Raw genomic sequence first — 18,537 nt, 5'->3', positions numbered from 1 at the left:
AAAACGAGACAGATGGAAAAAGTAAGTAAACTGTTTATTATTTCAAAAGTAATCGCCATAACTGTTAACACATTTATCCCACTGTGAGACTGGACGGGCAGTGCCTTCATGGAAAAATGATTGCGGTTGCCTACGTAGCCATGACCGTAGTCACGTGCGCACATCTTTGTCCGAAGCAAATCGAAAGCCGCGAATGTCTTTCTTCAGGGCTCCAAAAATATGGAAACCCCTTGGAGAGAGATCGAGACTATACGGAGGATGTGTAAGGGGTTCCCAGCGAAACTTCTGCAGTGTATTCGAAACAGCCTGCCACCAAAATACCTGCCCACGTGTTGCCAAAGTTGTTTAGAGTACGCTGCAGAAGTTTCGCTGGGAATGCCTTACATATATTTCATATAGTCCTGATCTCTCCTCATATGATTTCGACATTTTTGTAGCCATGAAGAAAGACATTCGTGGCTGTCAATTTGCTTCGGACGAAGAGGTGCATGGCTGGGTACAGACACGGTTCCTGTGTGCAATTGCAAATATTTTTCTATGATGCATTGACCGTCTTGTATCACAGTGGGATAAATGTATTAACTTATATGGCTAACCTAACCTAACCTAACCTAACCTAACCTTCGGACGTGTCCGAAAGAACAGACACCATATCCATATAAGTATGTAGTTCTGGCAACACCAGCCATGACCTTCTTCTTCTATGCGGATGCACACATATTCCCCGAACTGTTACGGGACATAGTAAGAATGTCTTCCACGAGTAACGAGTGTGCTGGGGTGGGACGCTACGAATGCAACGTGTGGACGTACAAGGTGAGAATGTGGGTCTCGCGGGAGGCGTGCGCGAGATAGTCCCTGCAGTCGCGCTATCCTCTGTGTGCTCGGCCGGCCGGTGTGCCGAGCGGTTCTAGGCGCTTCAGTCTGGAACCGCGCGACCGCTACGGTCGCAGGTTCGAATCCTGCCTCGGGCATGGATGTGTGTGATGTCCTTAGGTTAGTTAGGTTTAATTAGTTCTAAGTTCTAAGGGACTGATGACCTCAGATGTTAAGTCCCATAGTGCTCAGAGCCACTTGAACCCCTCTGTGCCCTCGGTGCCTCAGATGGATGCCGGCACGGTAGCTCAGCGCGTTCGGTCAGAGGGCTGCTCGACATCTGTAATAAAGAGCTGAGTAAAGGAATCAATGATCAACTTGATCGGGTGTCTTGTGACGTCCGCCCAGACCAAACGCAACGAACAATACCGAACAAAATTCAGAAAAAAAGACGGATAGAGCGTCTGCCATGTAAGCAGGAGATCCCGGGTTCCAGTCCCTGTCGGGGCAGACATTTTCACCTGTCCCCGTTGATATATATCAACGCCCGTTAGCAGCTGAAGGTATTAATACAATTCTAAATGTATTAACAGTCGTGACAATTACTTTTTCGCGTATCCTCTATTATTAACACATCCTTTTCAGTTAAGTAAGTGTGTCCATATTAGCAAAACAAGAATTCGATTTCGGAGAAATTTTTGAATAAATTTGCGTTGTTTCATTGTTACAGGTCTGAGCAACTATCTCTTGTCCACCAAGGATTTGTTAGCAGTAGGTTCGATCAATATGCGAGCTTTACGGAGATGGTGCGTCATCTTATGTGGAAATCCCTGGAGGAAAGGAGACATTGTTTTCTCGAGAGACTACAGGAAAAGTTCAGAGAACTGGCAGCGGAACGATCCCACCGGCTTCAACATAAACTATCAACTCAAAAGTATCTGAACAGCTTGTTAAATGTGTAACCGCCCACTAAATGTTACGAGAAGCGGACGCGCCGGTATGAAAGGATGTGGGGAGTGTTGTGTTGTCAACAGAGAAGCCGTGACAGCAGAACGAGTCAACCTGGTGAGGTCAGCAGCGACTTCTAACGTGGACCTGTCATTGGATGTCACCTAAGTAGCAAATCTATCGGGGACATCTTTAGCCTTCTAAAGCTGTGATTCTTCAATTTCTCCCGGCGTAGTTCATATGAGAGAGTTCACGGGTGAACAGCCGGGTGTTAGTATTCAACGGGCACGATATTTCGGCAAGCGACCACGTTGCCATCGACAGGTGTGCTGACGAAGTGACCGCCGAGGCGCCGGCAGCTGCAAATGAACAGCTGCTACACGAAGACTAGGTAGAGTTCATATACTGACGAGCGGGGGACATCGAGCATTCTGGAGGGTAACTGTAAAAGGCAATTAGTGGAACGAATAACTCGTGACCCCAAAATTCTACCAGAAGTCCAGGTAGCACAATGTCTTTGCGTAGGTATTCAAAAAGAACGGGTTATAATGCTCGAGCAGCTCGTCATAAACCACACGCTCCTGTGGTAAGTGCTAAGCTGCAAAACCCACGTCTGTTTCAAATGGTTACCTTGACTGAGAAAATCAATTAAGAGCGAGGCACACCTTTAAGACCCAAGCTGCATTACTGTGCACACACAGATAAAATAACGGGAAGAATTTATGGCCCTAGCTCAAATGGAGAATTGCATAATATTAGAAATGGGATTAATTTAAAATGTTAAACAAGTTTTAAATGAACACGTTGATTTGTTCAGCTATACCACAAACATGAAACACATCGGACTATCTAACAATCTCAGCTGATATTACAAAGCTACACTGGGTGGATTACACCAAGTCAACGCGACGATTCCCAGAGTTACTTGAAAGTCTTGAGAAGGTGCACTTTAGCTACAACTGACGTTCTAAAGAACGCCACACGAGCTTCTGACTAACTAACACAGTGACTGTTCGCCTGACCCCTGAACTGAGAAATGCATACATCTACCAAAGCTGTGATGCTCTGACTAAATTCTGCCTAATAATGTTCACCTTAATTTATCGACATGAAGCGTCCGTCAGAATAGTCTCTCTGAAATACAGTGCGAAGGGGTGCTTCTCCTGTTACCAACTCTGGACCCCTATCGGCTCCTCGAAAGGAGACAGCAGCTCACCGCGATCCGTACATCTCGAATCCTTAGATGCGTGCTCTTCACCGTCCCCCAGCAAACTTCCCTGTTTCTAGCTCAATCGTACAGCCTGTTCTTTCCTTCCTGCCAAACAAGACATGACAATATATAATTACACTCACCCCGACAATGGCATGACTGCTTCTTCCGCAAAAATCCTTCCAGGAAAAATGCATCGCTTTAACACTCCCATGACTTTTCGACCCACCCCTCTTTTCCAAAAAAAAAAAAAAAAAAAACTCCTACTCTAGATCCATCTTCGTGATGTCAAGAGCATTTTTTCAAGTGCCACATTTTCGCACCCAGCAGGTAGCCTCGCTTCAGAGGTCGTAAGAAAGTAAAAAACTGTGCTACACTTTTATTTTGCAGCATGCCGTGTTCCTTTAGAAGAGCTCTTGATTTTTATCTGCTGAAGGCAGTCTTCAGAACATGGCAGAGCGCCAGTCTCCTATTGATAACAGTTCCTCCCCTCGGCATTACTCGACCTCTAGGCTGGAGACAAGCCGCAAATGTACAAATGCACCGCCCCCCTCCTCCCCCCCCCCCCACCCCCAGGGCTCGCCCGGCAAAGCAGCTTTCACGAAGACAACACGCTATGCTACCCGCCCCGTGTGCATTAGTGTTGCTAATAATATATCGATATCTTTCCAAAATTGTCGATATATTTCGGGGAAATGTTTTCACCCGATATTTCGATTTCAAAATTGCAAAATCAAGCGCTCATATTTTTATTCTATAATTTTTTCACGATTTTCGGTAAATATTTGAAGTCGTTCTTTTGAAACTGTAGTAGAACATAATGTTACTTTCACTATATGAAGGAGTCTCACTATTTCTTTACGTCTCATCACGTCCAATCTTTCTCTTTGACTGTGTGAAGCAAGTATATGTGCCAAAAAAGAAGCAGTCCGAATGTTCTGGGCGGTGGCAGCGTGAATCGAATAACAAGATTTCCGATGTGTGCTGCTTCTTCACATCGGCATTCTTCGAAAGCAGCTGCTGAAGTTGATGAACAAAAATCTAAATGACAAGAATGATCTTTACGGTGGGTGGAGACGTGTGAAGGTAACAAAAATCTAAATAACAAGACTGGTTTTTTACTGTGGACGGAGACGTGTGAGGGGAAATGCTGACATAATCGGCTCTTGGCACTGCCACAAGAAACCGCAAATAATCGGACGTATTTTATTGTGCCACTTACATGCACTTGCCGTTGTTAGCAAAGTGGTTACTCCCAAACGTGAACGTGCTACGTTTTTCTTTCATTTCTCGCACTAAGGGGGATTGGCAAGATGCCGGTTCGTTGATGTACGGACTATCTAATAATAAATCAATACTTAAATATACAGCTCTAAAACTGGTGGTATACGTACAATGCACAGCCGATATTTTTATATACATGTACGTCGACATTTTTTCTATCGATATATCCATATATGAATGCTTTTTTCGATGTATTGAGGGCCAATAATGATATTATTTTAGATATCGATACATCGGATTCTCGTAAATCTGTAAAATAGCAACAGTCCTTGCTGGCTGCTCACGCCCACTTTTGCGTTACATCATACACTGCCTTCCTTACCTGTCCCAGATCCAGCGTGCAGCCTGTTCCAAAGCACTCCCAGAAAGCAATGATAAAGGAGATCTGCAGTAAGTTAAATGCAGTCAAGATATGACGTTAGTTGGAGGTCAGTATATACGGTCACTGCATTCCAGTTCGCTTTTATAAGCCATTATTGCGAGCGACACTGCACAGTGGATGATTGGAAGCGAGTGATTTGGGGTGATGAATCACGCTACATCCTGTGGCAGTCCGATATATGGGTTCAGATTTGGCGAATGTGTACCAAAATTACCTACTATCATGTATACTGCCAACAGTGCTGTCAGGTGAGGCGTTGCCCGGGAATGGGGGTGTTCCTCGTGGTTGGGCTGTAGTTCCCTTATTGCGCTTAAGAAAACGCTAAATACAGTAGGATATGAACACATTTTATAGCATTGTGTGTAACATAGACAACATGAAGAGTTCGAGGACGATGACTAGTTTTATCACATACAACAACACACTTATAAATGAAAAACACAATACTGTGTTTTTCGTTTATAATTATTTATATCAGTACGGCAATGCGCCCTGTCATAAAGCAGTGTCTGTAGGGCAATACTTTGTGGACACTAACTTTGCTGAAATGGACTGGCCTGTCCAAAGTCGCAACTGAACCTAATTGAGCACCTGTTGGATGAGCTAGAACATTGACTTCGCGTCAGATGTCCAACATCACTACCTTGTCCGGTTTCGGCTTTCGAGGAAGAACGGACTGTCGTCCTCCCACAGTTATTGAAAGCTATCATTGAATGTGTTGGCAACACAATTCAAGCCGTCATAAATGCGAGGGGTGGACACCCACATTAATGTCCACTAATAGGTGTCCGAATGCTTTTGTTCACATGTTGTACATCTTGTGTAAGGACCGCAAAGACAAGGTAAATAGAATGAGGGCTCTATGGAAGCATAAACACAGTCCCCTATTGCTCGCTCCATTTGGGAGTGGAACAGGAAGTGGAATGACTAGCAGGAGTCATGGGTACCCTCTGCCAAGAACCATATGGTACATATGTAGATATAGAAAGCATACCAACAAGCCCCCTCCCAGATGATGCCATCTCTCCCTCCATTTATCCCTCCTATCAACTCTGATCCTCATCTCCCCCTCCTTTCCTCTGTCCTTTCCCCAGGCTCCCTCTTCCTCCACCCCCCTCCTTCGATTCTGTTTTTTCCCCACCTACCCTCCTCTGCCCCCCCCCCAAGTCCTTTTGCATTCCCCTCCTCTGTGCCTTTCCCCACTCCTCATCCTCCGTCGGCTCCTCTCCCACTTTGATTTTCCTCTCCTTCCCCCCTTTTCTTTCCCATCATCTGTCCAGGTTCTGCCCCGTCTGCCCTCGGCTGTGCTGTGTCATATTTGTGGCAACTTTTTAGTGCAGTGTTCATGTGGGTGTTCAGTGTTGTGCGTCTTTCCAAAGTGACATTAACAGAAATATTGCTGTCGCTGGGTGTGATTTTTATATATGTTGCGAACAGCAACCAGACTGTCGCCGTGTCTTTAATTGTCTGTCTTATTTTACCTGTCTGCTTCCTGTGTTGTTATTAGCATCACCAACCCTTTGTTTTATGTTTTAAGTTCCACAGTTTTCCGCCATTTTACCATTCAAGTCACCGATTTTATCACCTGCTTCTATTATTTATTATCTTCATTTTTATAAAACAAATTCTGTAGGCTGAAGAGCAGCGTACTAAGCTGCTGCCAGCCCGCCCTCTTCGGTGAGAGTTGAAACTCAATAAAGGAAAAAAAAACAACGAGAAACAAGTAAAGTAAAAATGCATTGGACTGGAGGAACACAGTACAAATGTGCACTCTTGAACAGACTGCCAATATTTTGGTTGTTATTTCAAAGTAAAGTTATTTTTTAGCTACATAAACTTTGCTTCTATGTTAACACATATGTAAGGCATACCAAATTGGTGTTTTTATAGCAATTCAATAATTACGTGAGCTGACTTTCTGATCAGGTAGCCAGGAGCAAATGTTCAATATTACAATAAAAGATGTACCCAATCATACATATAAAATAACTTGTGTGATCTGTTGAAGGCCAGATCTGGTCCTCCAATTAAACAGAGCGCTGGTTGTTAAAGTTGCTCCCGCATTCGATACAAACTTATCTCCCACGTCACTGCATTTTTATCCATCGCTATAATCGTGAATCTACAGGACCAGGCATGTCGGGAAACTGACAGCATCAATACAGTGCAGCCACCCGGCCAGCAACGAAGCTGTAAATCCAATTAGATGCATGTTACCGTCGTCAGTCGAAATGAACAGCCCACAGTACCAGGCCCTGCGGCACCTAAAACTGTCCGAAATGTTGGCACAGCTCCCTGTTACTGGAGCTGAGAATCCATTCCGAATTTATAACGACGGATACGTTGTAGGCCGATTAGCTGGACGAGCAATTTACGACCACTTGAGTAATTGGATTTGCGTCTTCCCGTCCCCCTCTCTTCAGTGCGTATCGCTGGTGAGTATTGATTCCTGTGCGACTGCTGGTTTGTACTCTCTCTACAATCTGCTGTCCTCGTCAGCGGAACACTAGAGCAACATACCAGGAGACTGCATGCGTTCCAGTAGAAAAAACGAATCAACTTTGCTTATCGGGAAGTATATTTCAATAGCAACAGCTCAGACGAGAAACATTGGCCTGACTAAGCGAAGTATGAGAGGGAATCTGGGAGCTCGATGTTTTTATAAAAAAATTTTTGAAAGAAGAAAAAAATCCGTGATTAAAAAACAGTGATGAAATTTAACTCTCGAACAATTGTAACATATTGTGTGAATGTTTAATTTCAGAGTACCATTGCTGCCGTGGAATCTAATTGAGATCATCTTTCATGTTACCCTTTACCTACACCATAATTATTTGTTTACCAAACTTCTGGCTATTAAATCAAGTATCGAGGTTTTTCATCACGATGTTGGCCTTCGAACTCGGCTTACCTTGCTACTTTGCTATCTTTTTACCTTTCACACGGCTGTGCGGCCTTTGTTAGTTGGCTTTCACGTCCACTCAATAAATACTTGACGAAGCTGTTTCATAATGTACGACGTAATTGCCTCAGATTGGTTTCGGGAGCAGCGCAACTGAAGACGAGGACCGATGGAATTTCTGAAATGTAGTTTGCATATCACGCTTTATGCTTTCAGATGGTTCAAATGGCTCTGAGCACTATGGGACTTAACATCTGAGGTCATCAGTCCCCTAGAACTTAGAACTACTTAAACCTAACTAACCTAAGGACATCACACACATCCATGCCCGAGGCAGGATTCGAACCTGCGACCGTAGCAGTCGCGCGGTTCCAGACTGAAGCGCCTAGAACCGCTCGGCCACAAAGGCCGGCCTATGCTGCGTGATTGGTTAAAATTCTCGGACTTCTTCTTCGAACGACAGCTGGTTCAGGTTGTACAATAACAGAAAAAGAGATATTGAACATTTGTAACGAACTCAAACCAGTGGCGGAATAATGCCACGTCAAAATATTGCGTGCCTCTCACAAAAGCCTCAAAAATGAAACTGTCAGTACAACTGTGGTTACTATAAATGTGTGGACTTCTTATACAAACTGTTTTTCATAAGTAATAAAAAATAGTCGATCACATAAATTCGGCACTTTTATGGAACCAAAGAACCAAAGCAAACACTCACAAACATTACTGTTTTCTTCATTATTATTACAACATCCTTCTGTTTCACGTTAAAAATCTTAAAAATCGACAACTTTTGAATAAAACCTGAATTAAACAATGACAATTTCAATTTTTCTGTAAATACTGTTTACTTTCAAGTAACAGAGAGGTGGACAACTACGCAGAACAAAAATGTTCCGTAGGTTATCCGGCCCTTTATATAACCTCACTCAGAATGTAGACGGTTCACCGCTTCCGGGTTTTTAGAGGAATCTATTAAGACACTGATCGCATAAGCAAAGAAAGCGATCGTTATGAGATATCGCCCAATACGTGTGCAGCACACCTAATGTACATGTAGCACAGGTACGACCTTACCTGACCAAAGCTCCTGGAAAAACTATCTTAGTTGGTTGGTTTTGAGGAAGGAGACCAGACAGCGTGGTCATCGGTCTCATCGGATTAGGGAAGTATGGGGAAGGAAGTCGGCCGTGCCCTTTCAGAGGAACCATCCCGGCATTTGCCTGGAGTGATTTTAGGGAAATCACGGAAAACCTAAATCAGGATGGCCGGACGCGGGATTGAACCGTCGTCCTCCCGAATGCGAGTCCAGTGTCTAACCACTGCGCCACCTCGCTCGGTAAACTATCTTAGTCTACGGTAATGTACGGTGGTTTTACAAGTATAGTAACACGTCTACCTCCCACTAGCGACCAAATAATCCGTGTATCTCCTGGTCGTCGCAAGTTCTACCATGGCTTCCAGGAGGTAAAGATACAGGCAGCTTTAATTCTGTGTGTGAAAAAGAGACTCCACACTCAAGTCCGTACCACGAGCTGTTTGCGTCCAGCAAGGTTCACATATTTCCGGGTGATAACTCCCGTGCTATTTTCCTTATAGGAAGAGCCAATCAGGAGTCGTGCCGGTGTGATGTGAGAGCCCGCAACAGAAGTGCGGCTAGGCTAGGGATGCGCTCATCTGTAACTCCCCAAAGTGCTTTTCTGTTGCAGCAGATGTTTACACAGTGGAGAAAAGGCAGCACTATTGTCTATAAGTCATCAAAGTGCTTTTTTGTTGCAGCAAATGTTTCCACAGTGGAGAAAAGAGAGCACTATTGCTTTAATTGATGCAAATAATAAAGAGAAGTGCTAATTCCTAGTTATTAATAGAAAACTTCTAACAAGGGAACCTCCCCATCGCACCCCCCTCAGATTTAGTTATAAGTTGGCACAGTGGATAGGCCTTGAAAAACTGAACACAGATCAATCGAGAAAACAGGAAGAAGTTGTGTGGAACTATGAAAAAATAAGCATAATATACAAACTGAGTAGTCCATGCCCAAGATAGGCAACAAAAGGAAAGAACAAGCTCAGGGGTGACGTGGTCTCGTGGTTAGTGTGAGCAGCTGCGGAACGAGAGGTCCTTGGTTCAAGACTTCCCTAAGGGTGAAAAGTTTAATTTTTTAATTTTCAGTTTATGTGACAAACGCTTATGTTTTCATCATGTGACAAACGCTTATGTTTTCATCACTTTTTTGGGAGTGATTATCACATCCACAAGAAAACCTAAATCGGGCAAGGTAGAAGAATCTTTTTACCCATTCGCCAAGTGTACAAGTTAGGTGAGTCGACAACATATTCTTGTCATATGACGCACATGCCGTCGCCAGTGTCGTATAGAATATATCAGACGTGTTTTTCTGTGGAGGAATCGGTTGATCTATGACCTTGCGATCAAATGTTTTCGGTTCCCATTGGAGAGGCACGTCCTTTCGTCTACTAATGGCACTGTTTTGCGGTGCGGTCGCAAAACACAGACACTAAACTTATTACAGTGAACAGAGACGTCAATGAACGAACGGACAGATCATAACTTTGCGAAAATAAAGCAAGTAAAAATTTTCACCCGAGGGAAGACTTGAACCATGGATCTCTCATTCCGCAGCTGCTCACGCTAACCACGAGACCACGGCGCTCCTGAGCTCGCGCTCTCCTTGATGTTGCTTATCTTACACATGGACTACTCAGTTTGTATATTTTGCTTATTTTTTCATAGTTCCACACACCTTCTTCCTGTTTTCTCGATTGATCTGTGTTTAGTTTTTCAAGGCCTATCGAATGTGCCAACCCATAACTAAATCTGAGGGGGATGCGATGGGGAGGTTCCCTTGTAAGGTGACCATATCTCGAAAACATGAGATGTCACCTTTCATTTTTATTGGGCACAGATGATTAAAATTGTTTATATGTAAATGAATATCTAAATTCGAGCTGAACTCAATCCCACTTTGATATAGTTCTTTGACCATAAAAGTCGATGTTCGACAAAGAACTGCTTAACATGAGTGATCAAGGTTTTGAGTCGATACTAATTTAGTATATCAACAGCAAACAACACCAATTTATGACTCAAAACGGTTCTTCCTCTAAAGCGGTTATCAAAGCTAGGGGCTGTGGTCGTCGGTATTACCCCTATGTCTCTTAAGGCTGGATAATTTTAGCCTGATGTGATTCTACCGAAGAGTTGTACTTATATGCTGTGAAAACTACTGACTACTTCAACAAAAATGTACGTGTTCAGTCTCTGGCAGAAGTTTCGAGTGTTGTGTGTATCGTGAGCTGAAATACATCTTACATTCTGCGAAAACAGTGGCATGTATTACAGTTATTATTAAGATACTTACAACGTCAAATTTCAATGAAATGCGGCAGTCATCACAACGATACTTCAAAATGAAATTTCATGTTTCAATCGAACGCTGACCTCACTTCTACAGAGCGTTACTCCTACTTATCCACGTTCTTCACCACGCTTTCATGGTTTTTCTTTGCTCGTTAGTTCCAGTTTGTGCATCGGTGAAACCCTAATTACCATCGCTAATTTCTTCTGATCATTAGTGATTCCGACACCAAACAGCTTTCAGCAGAGCGCAGGTTCGGCACGCTCTCTAGCTGTACCCTCTGTCTGCAAGCCAGCTGTCATTGAGCACTTCGTAAAACGAAATTTCCTGGTAGAGTTGATGCAGCGTCTTACCTTAAATGAAGAGTAACTGAAAGGTGTAGAGATAACTTCGGGCGTGGCCCAAGGAAGTGTGTTGGTACCCTTGCACTCCATGCTGAATATTAATTATTTGCAGAAAATATTCATAGTAATCTCGCAGATGACGCAGTTATCAACAGTGAAGTACAATCTGAGAAAAAGGTTGCATCAGTATCCAGTCAGATCTTGATAAGCATTGGAAACAATGAAAAGATTTTCAAATCCATTTAAACGTGAAACTGGGCACCTCAGAAACGAAATAAACGTAGTACAAAAATGGTTCAAATAGCTCTGAGCACTATGGGACTTAACTTCTGAGGTCATCAGTCCCCTAGAATTTAGAACTTCTTAAACCTAACTAACCTAAGGACATCACACACATCCATGCCCGAGGCAGGATTCGAAACTGCGACCGTAGCGGTCGCGCGGTTCCAGACTGTAGTGCCTAGAACCACTCGGCCACCCCGGCAAAACGTAGTACACTGTGATTTAAATGTCATTGAGTAACTCATAGAAATACCGTGGTGTCGTCTCATAGGCTCAATTGTAGGTATACCAAGTGGCAGGCTCTACAAAAGAGGTTGCTCACAAAACAATCGTGCAACACATCGTGTAACATTGCTCACGTGTGTTGGACGCATGTCAAAATATATCACGAAATACTGAACTATACAAAGAAGAGTAGCACGAATGGTCACAGATTTGTTTGACCTACGGGAGAGTGTCATGGAGATGATGAACAAACCTGAACTGGCAAATGCTTGGAGATAGACACCAGCTATCCCAGAAGGACTGCTCACAAAATTTTAAAGCCAGCAATAAGGGAGGACTCTAGGAATTACTACAGCTTACTACTTATCGTTCCCGTAGAGAACCGCGAATACCAGATTACATCAATCAAGGAGGGTACACAGACATTTAAATACGGACTGGAGTCGGAAGAAACGCTAACATACCATGCTACGTACACTCTGCCCTGCACACCACTGTGGTCTGAAGAGTACGGATGTTGACGCAGATACTGTATCCTACTGTGCGATCATGTACAACTGTCTGTCTGCCTACCGTACCCCGCCGACGGCAAGTACCGTCAACTAGACGTTGAATCAGTCCATCGCATCCGAAGTGTGTCAGCGTGGTTTGATTAGGCCGTTCACACGTAGGTTCGAATCAGTCATCACGATGCAGCTGCATCGCAATGAGGAGATCTTACTAAGGGCTAGAAAAGTAAACAGAAAGGGACATATGTTCAGTAAAATAGAAAAGGCAGAGTTATCTTATTTCTCAGATAGGAGCTACAGTCATTAGATTCAAGCAGTGAACATTTATAGGAATGAAGAGACAATGTCTTCCGTCTGAAGTGTTATTGGATGTATTTATTCACCACTACTGCGATTTCGGCCTATCGTGTCATTGTCTAGTGACAGTTCACGATTAAGTGCGTCAATCCATAATCGTCTCAACCATCTACACACATTCACTGTGCATAATAAGACGTTTATTTAGAAAAAAGGCAACACTTCTTGTCTATATCATGCCATCTGCTTTCAAGTTGTGAGATGTCTCATCCGATGGACGCACGTAGAGAATCAAGAGTGCAGATGACATTAATTCCATAACGATTATTACCTGATCTGGAGCAACCTTTTATACTAATGACGAAGGCTCCCGTCTTATTGTGCATGTGTAACTTGTGTACATGGTTGATTCGAGGACAGCGTCCTCTTAAAACGAAGACAACGTCCTCTTAAAACGAAAAGCTATGGATTGATCCTGTGAACTGTCACTTGATAATAGGCGTAACAGGCTGATATCGTGAGTGTGGCGAATCAATACATTTACTTCGAAAAGTAAGTTACACATTATTAGGGCAGGCCAAGCAAAGTTTTGTTGAATGTTCCACTACCCACTTCAAAGTGACACAAAAACATGATAAAAAATTTTTGGCATTCCATCGTGACGGCTGTTTCAGTAACCGATTGAAAAGGGTATCAGAACAAAAACAATCTCGGATGCGAAATTATTGAATGTAAATGATACGTTTTACCCTTTTGGGGCGTCACCACATTGTCTACAGAAACAAGAACCCAATCAATTAGATAAAAATGGAGAAAAATAGCATGGTCCTATCTTGCACGGCTAGGCATACAACGTGAACTAAAAGTACTAAAAACGTGCTTAAAAGCAGCTCGATACGTGACCCATCAGTCATAAAACCACATATAATGTAAAATAGGCACCAAGTTAACCGGATATACACTCCTGGAAATGGAAAAAAGAACACATTGACACCGGTGTGTCAGACCCACCATACTTGCTCCGGACACTGCGAGAGGGCTGTACAAGCAATGATCACACGCACGGTACAGCGGACACACCAGGAACCGCGGTGTTGGCCGTCGAATGGCGCTAGCTGCGCAACATTTGTGCACCGCCGCCGTCAGTGTCAGCCAGTTTGCCGTGGCATACGGAGCTCCATCGCAGTCTTTAACACTGGTAGCATGCCGCGACAGCGTGGACGTGAACCGTATGTGCAGTTGACGGACTTTGAGCGAGGGCGTATAGTGGGCATGCGGGAGGCCGGGTGGACGTACCGCCGAATTGCTCAACACGTGGGGCGTGAGGTCTCCACAGTACATCGATGTTGTCGCCAGTGGTCGGCGGAAGGTGCACGTGCCCGTCGACCTGGGACCGGACCGCAGCGACGCACGGATGCACGCCAAGACCGTAGGATCCTACGCAGTGCCGTAGGGGACCGCACCGCCACTTCCCAACAAATTAGGGACACTGTTGCTCCTGGGGTATCGGCGAGGACCATTCGCAACCGTCTCCATGAAGCTGGGCTACGGTCCCGCACACCGTTAGGCCGTCTTCCGCTCACGCCCCAACATCGTGCAGCCCGCCTCCAGTGGTGTCGCGACAGGCGTGAATGGAGGGACGAATGGAGACGTGTCGTCTTCAGCGATGAGAGTCGCTTCTGCCTTGGTGCCAATGATGGTCGTATGCGTGTTTGGCGCCGTGCAGGTGAGCGCCACAATCAGGACTGCATACGACCGAGCACACAGGGCCAACACCCGGCATCATGGTGTGGGGAGCGATCTCCTACACTGGCCGTACACCACTGGTGATCGTCGAGGGGACACTGAATAGTGCACGGTACATCCAAACCGTCATCGAACCCATCGTTCTACCATTCCTAGACCGGCGAGGGACCTTGCTGTTCCAACAGTACAATGCACGTCCGCATGTATCCTGTGCCACCCAACGTGCTCTAGAAGGTGTAAGTCAACTACCCTGGCCAGCAAGATCTCCGGATCTGTCCCCCATTGAGCATGTTTGGGACTGGATGAAGCGTCGTCTCACGCGGTCTGCACGTCCAGCACGAACGCTGGTCCACAGGACTACATGCAGCATCTCTACGATCGTCTCCATGGGAGAATAGCAGCCTGCATTGCTGCGAAAGGTGGATATACACTGTACTAGTGCCGACATTGTGCATGCTCTGTTGCCTGTGTCTATGTGCCTGTGGTTCTGTCAGTGTGTATCATGTGATGTATCTGACCCCAGGAATGTGTCAATAAAGTTTCCCCTTCCTGGGACAATGAATTCACGGTGTTCTTATTTCAATTTCCAGGAGTGTATAATTCATCAGTCATGAAACATCTAAACCATGAAGTGGACCTAGTTTCTTGTGTTTGTAGACGACCTGACGATGCCCCAAAATAGTGAAACCGATACTGTTTTTGTTTTAAGATAGACGACACTATTTTTCAACATGGTCACCAAGTCTCTGTCAACTGCGGTCGGAACGTTCTACCAGCCCTTTCATTCCTCAACGATAGAAGTCTGCTCCTTGATCACGGAGAGATTCGAGAACGGCTATGTCAACGTTCTAATAGTCGGAAAATCTGCTATTGATGCGGATCAGTTCTTTGATTGCATGGGCACTTTCTTCTGTGATCGAGATCAATGACTTTCCTTCATGATCAGAATCACTCATATCTACACTCCTGGAAATTGAAATAAGAACACCGTGAATTCATTGTCCCAGGAAGGGGAAACTTTATTGACACATTCCTGGGGTCAGATACATCACATGATCACACTGACAGAACCACAGGCACATAGACACAGGCAACAGAGCATGCACAACGTCGGCACTAGTACAGTGTATATCCACCTTTCGCAGCAATGCAGGCTGCTATTCTCCCATGGAGACGATCGTAGAGATGCTGGATGTAGTCCTGTGGAACGGCTTGCCATGCCATTTCCACCTGGCGCCTCAGTTGGACCAGCGTTCGTGCTGGACGTGCAGACCGCGTGAGACGACGCTTCATCCAGTCCCAAACATGCTCAATGGGGGACAGATCCGGAGATCTTGCTGGCCAGGGTAGTTGACTTACACCTTCTAGAGCACGTTGGGTGGCACGGGATACATGCGGACGTGCATTGTCCTGTTGGAACAGCAAGTTCCCTTGCCGGTCTAGGAATGGTAGAACGATGGGTTTGATGACGGTTTGGATGTACCGTGCACTATTCAGTGTCCCCTCGACGATCACCAGTGGTGTACGGCCAGTGTAGGAGATCGCTCCCCACACCATGATGCCGGGTGTTGGCCCTGTGTGCCTCGGTCGTATGCAGTCCTGATTGTGGCGCTCACCTGCACGGCGCCAAACACGCATACGACCATCATTGGCACCAAGGCAGAAGCGACTCTCATCGCTGAAGACGACACGTCTCCATTCGTCCCTCCATTCACGCCTGTCGCGACACCACTGGAGGCGGGCTGCACGATGTTGGGGCGTGAGCGGAAGACGGCCTAACGGTGTGCGGGACCGTAGCCCAGCTTCATGGAGACGGTTGCGAATGGTCCTCGCCGATACCCCAGGAGCAACAGTGTCCCTAATTTGCTGGGAAGTGGCGGTGCGGTCCCCTACGGCACTGCGTAGGATCCTACGGTCTTGGCGTGCATCCGTGCGTCACTGCGGTCCGGTCCCAGGTCGACTGGCACGTGCACCTTCCGCCGACCACCGGCGACAACATCGATGTACTGTGGAGACCTCACGCCCCACGTGTTGAGCAATTTGGCGGTACGTCCACCCGGCCTCCCGCATGCCCACTATACGCCCTCGCTCAAAGTCCGTCAACTGCACATACGGTTCACGTCCACGCTGTCGCGGCATGCTACCAGTGTTAAAGACTGCGATGGAGCTCCGTATGCCACGGCAAACTGGCTGACACTGACGGCGGCGGTGCACAAATGCTGCGCAGCTAGCGCCATTCGACGGCCAACACCGCGGTTCCTGGTGTGTCCGCTGTGCCGTGCGTGTGATCATTGCTTGTACAGCCCTCTCGCAGTGTCCGGAGCAAGTATGGTGGGTCTGACACACCGGTGTCAATGTGTTCTTTTTTCCATTTCCAAGAGTGTATGTGGCCTTTGTCAAACTATTGGCACTATTTCCCTACGGCTAGGTGCGTTATTGCTTTTGGTCCATATAGGGCCAGAATTTCAAGGTGAATCTGTGTGCAGTTTAGACGTTTTGCCCACATGAGTTGGCCTGTCCTGCGGGCTTCAGCTGTGGAGTACGGTTCCAGTTGCCGCTCCATTTCGCTCCGACACTGTCGTGCACCTGTTACGCGCATCGCAACAGAACTCTGCAGAACTCTCTTCTGACAATGCGCCATTCTTGTTGCGCAACGGTTTTAGCGGTGGACGACATGTAAACATCCTTCCTCTAGTCCATACTTATCAGTCTAGATTTAAGAATGGGAAAATAAGCTGAAGGTGTAAATTGAAGTTTGTGTTGGCGAGGGCACTGCCTAAGATACCCCGTGCAAGTTTGTTGGCTCTACTGGTGCGGTGGTATAATGGCCAGCGCTCCTGCCTAGTAAGCAAGGAGATACGGGTTCAAAACCTCCCGTCCCTCCAACTCCCCAACGTCAAGATCAGCATAGTGTGGCAAACCGTGTGCTCAAAGCGTGCAAAGTGCAAGGCGAAAGAGCTCAAGTGTCTTGCCAAAAAGTGTTCCAATATGCGCAATCCTAGCTTTACAGTATCCCTTTCCACATGGTCAGATAAACCAGGCAACAAAATTCAGTGAAAAAGTGTAAATAATAAGGGTTTCCAATGCAACAATCTAAACTGAATAGTGTCTCCCGTACATAAATGTGCTCTCTCTCTCACTCACTGTCTCTATCTCTCTTTCCTCTCCTGCTCTCACTCTCTCTCTCTCGATCACTCTCTCCCTTACTCACTCTCTACACTCACGCTTTTGTTCCCTCCAAATCTCAGTCTTATACACCTCCCCAGCACAAATATTAAAAGGCAATTAGTCATATTTTTCTGTTTTTTGTGTTGGCTGTAGCGATATAAACTGAAGAGCCAAAGAAACTGGTACACCTGCCCAATATTATGTAGGACTCCCGCGGGCACGCACAAGTGCCGCAACACGACGTCGCACGCGCTCGACTAATGTCTGAAGTAGTGCTGGAGGGAATTGACACCAAGAATCCTGCAGGGATGTCTATAAATGCGTAAGATTACAAAGGGGTGGAGAACTCTTCTCAACAGCATGCTGTAAGGCATCCCAGATATGGTCAATAATGTTCATGTCTGGGGAGTTTGTAGCGAACGGTGGTGTTCAGACTCAAAAGAGTGTTTTTGGAGCCACTCTGTGGCAATTATGGACGCGTGGAGTGTCGCATTGTCCTGCTGGAATTGCCCAAGTCCGTCTGAATGCACAATGGACATGAATGGATGCAGGTGATCAGATAGGATGTTTACGTGCGTGTGACATGTCAGAGTCGTATATAGACGTATCAGGGGTCCCGTATCACACCAACTGCACACGCCCTACACCATTACCATCTTGAACAGTCCCCTGCTGACATGCAGGGTCCACGGATTCATGAGGTTGTCTCTGTACCCGTACACGTCCATCCACTCGGTACAATTTGAAACGAGACTCGTCCGACCGGGCAACATGTTTCCAGTCATCAACAGTCCAATGTCGGTGGTGACAGGCCCACGTGAGGCATAAAGCTTTGTCTCGCGCAGTCATCAATGGTACACGAGTCGGTCTTCAGCTCCATATCGATGATGTTTCGTTGAATGATTGCCACGCTGACACTTGTTGACGGCCCAGGACTGAAATCTGCACTAATTTGCGGAAGGGTTGCACTTCTGTTGCGTTGAACGATTCTCTTCTGTCGTCGTTGGTCCCGTTCTTGCAGGATCTTTTTCCGGTGGCAGCGATG

Source organism: Schistocerca nitens, chromosome 6, assembly GCF_023898315.1.
Source record: "Schistocerca nitens isolate TAMUIC-IGC-003100 chromosome 6, iqSchNite1.1, whole genome shotgun sequence".
NCBI classification, from domain to species: domain Eukaryota; kingdom Metazoa; phylum Arthropoda; class Insecta; order Orthoptera; family Acrididae; genus Schistocerca; species Schistocerca nitens.
The sequence above is the reverse complement of the archived record's forward strand: the minus strand, read 5'-3'. Positions refer to the sequence as shown.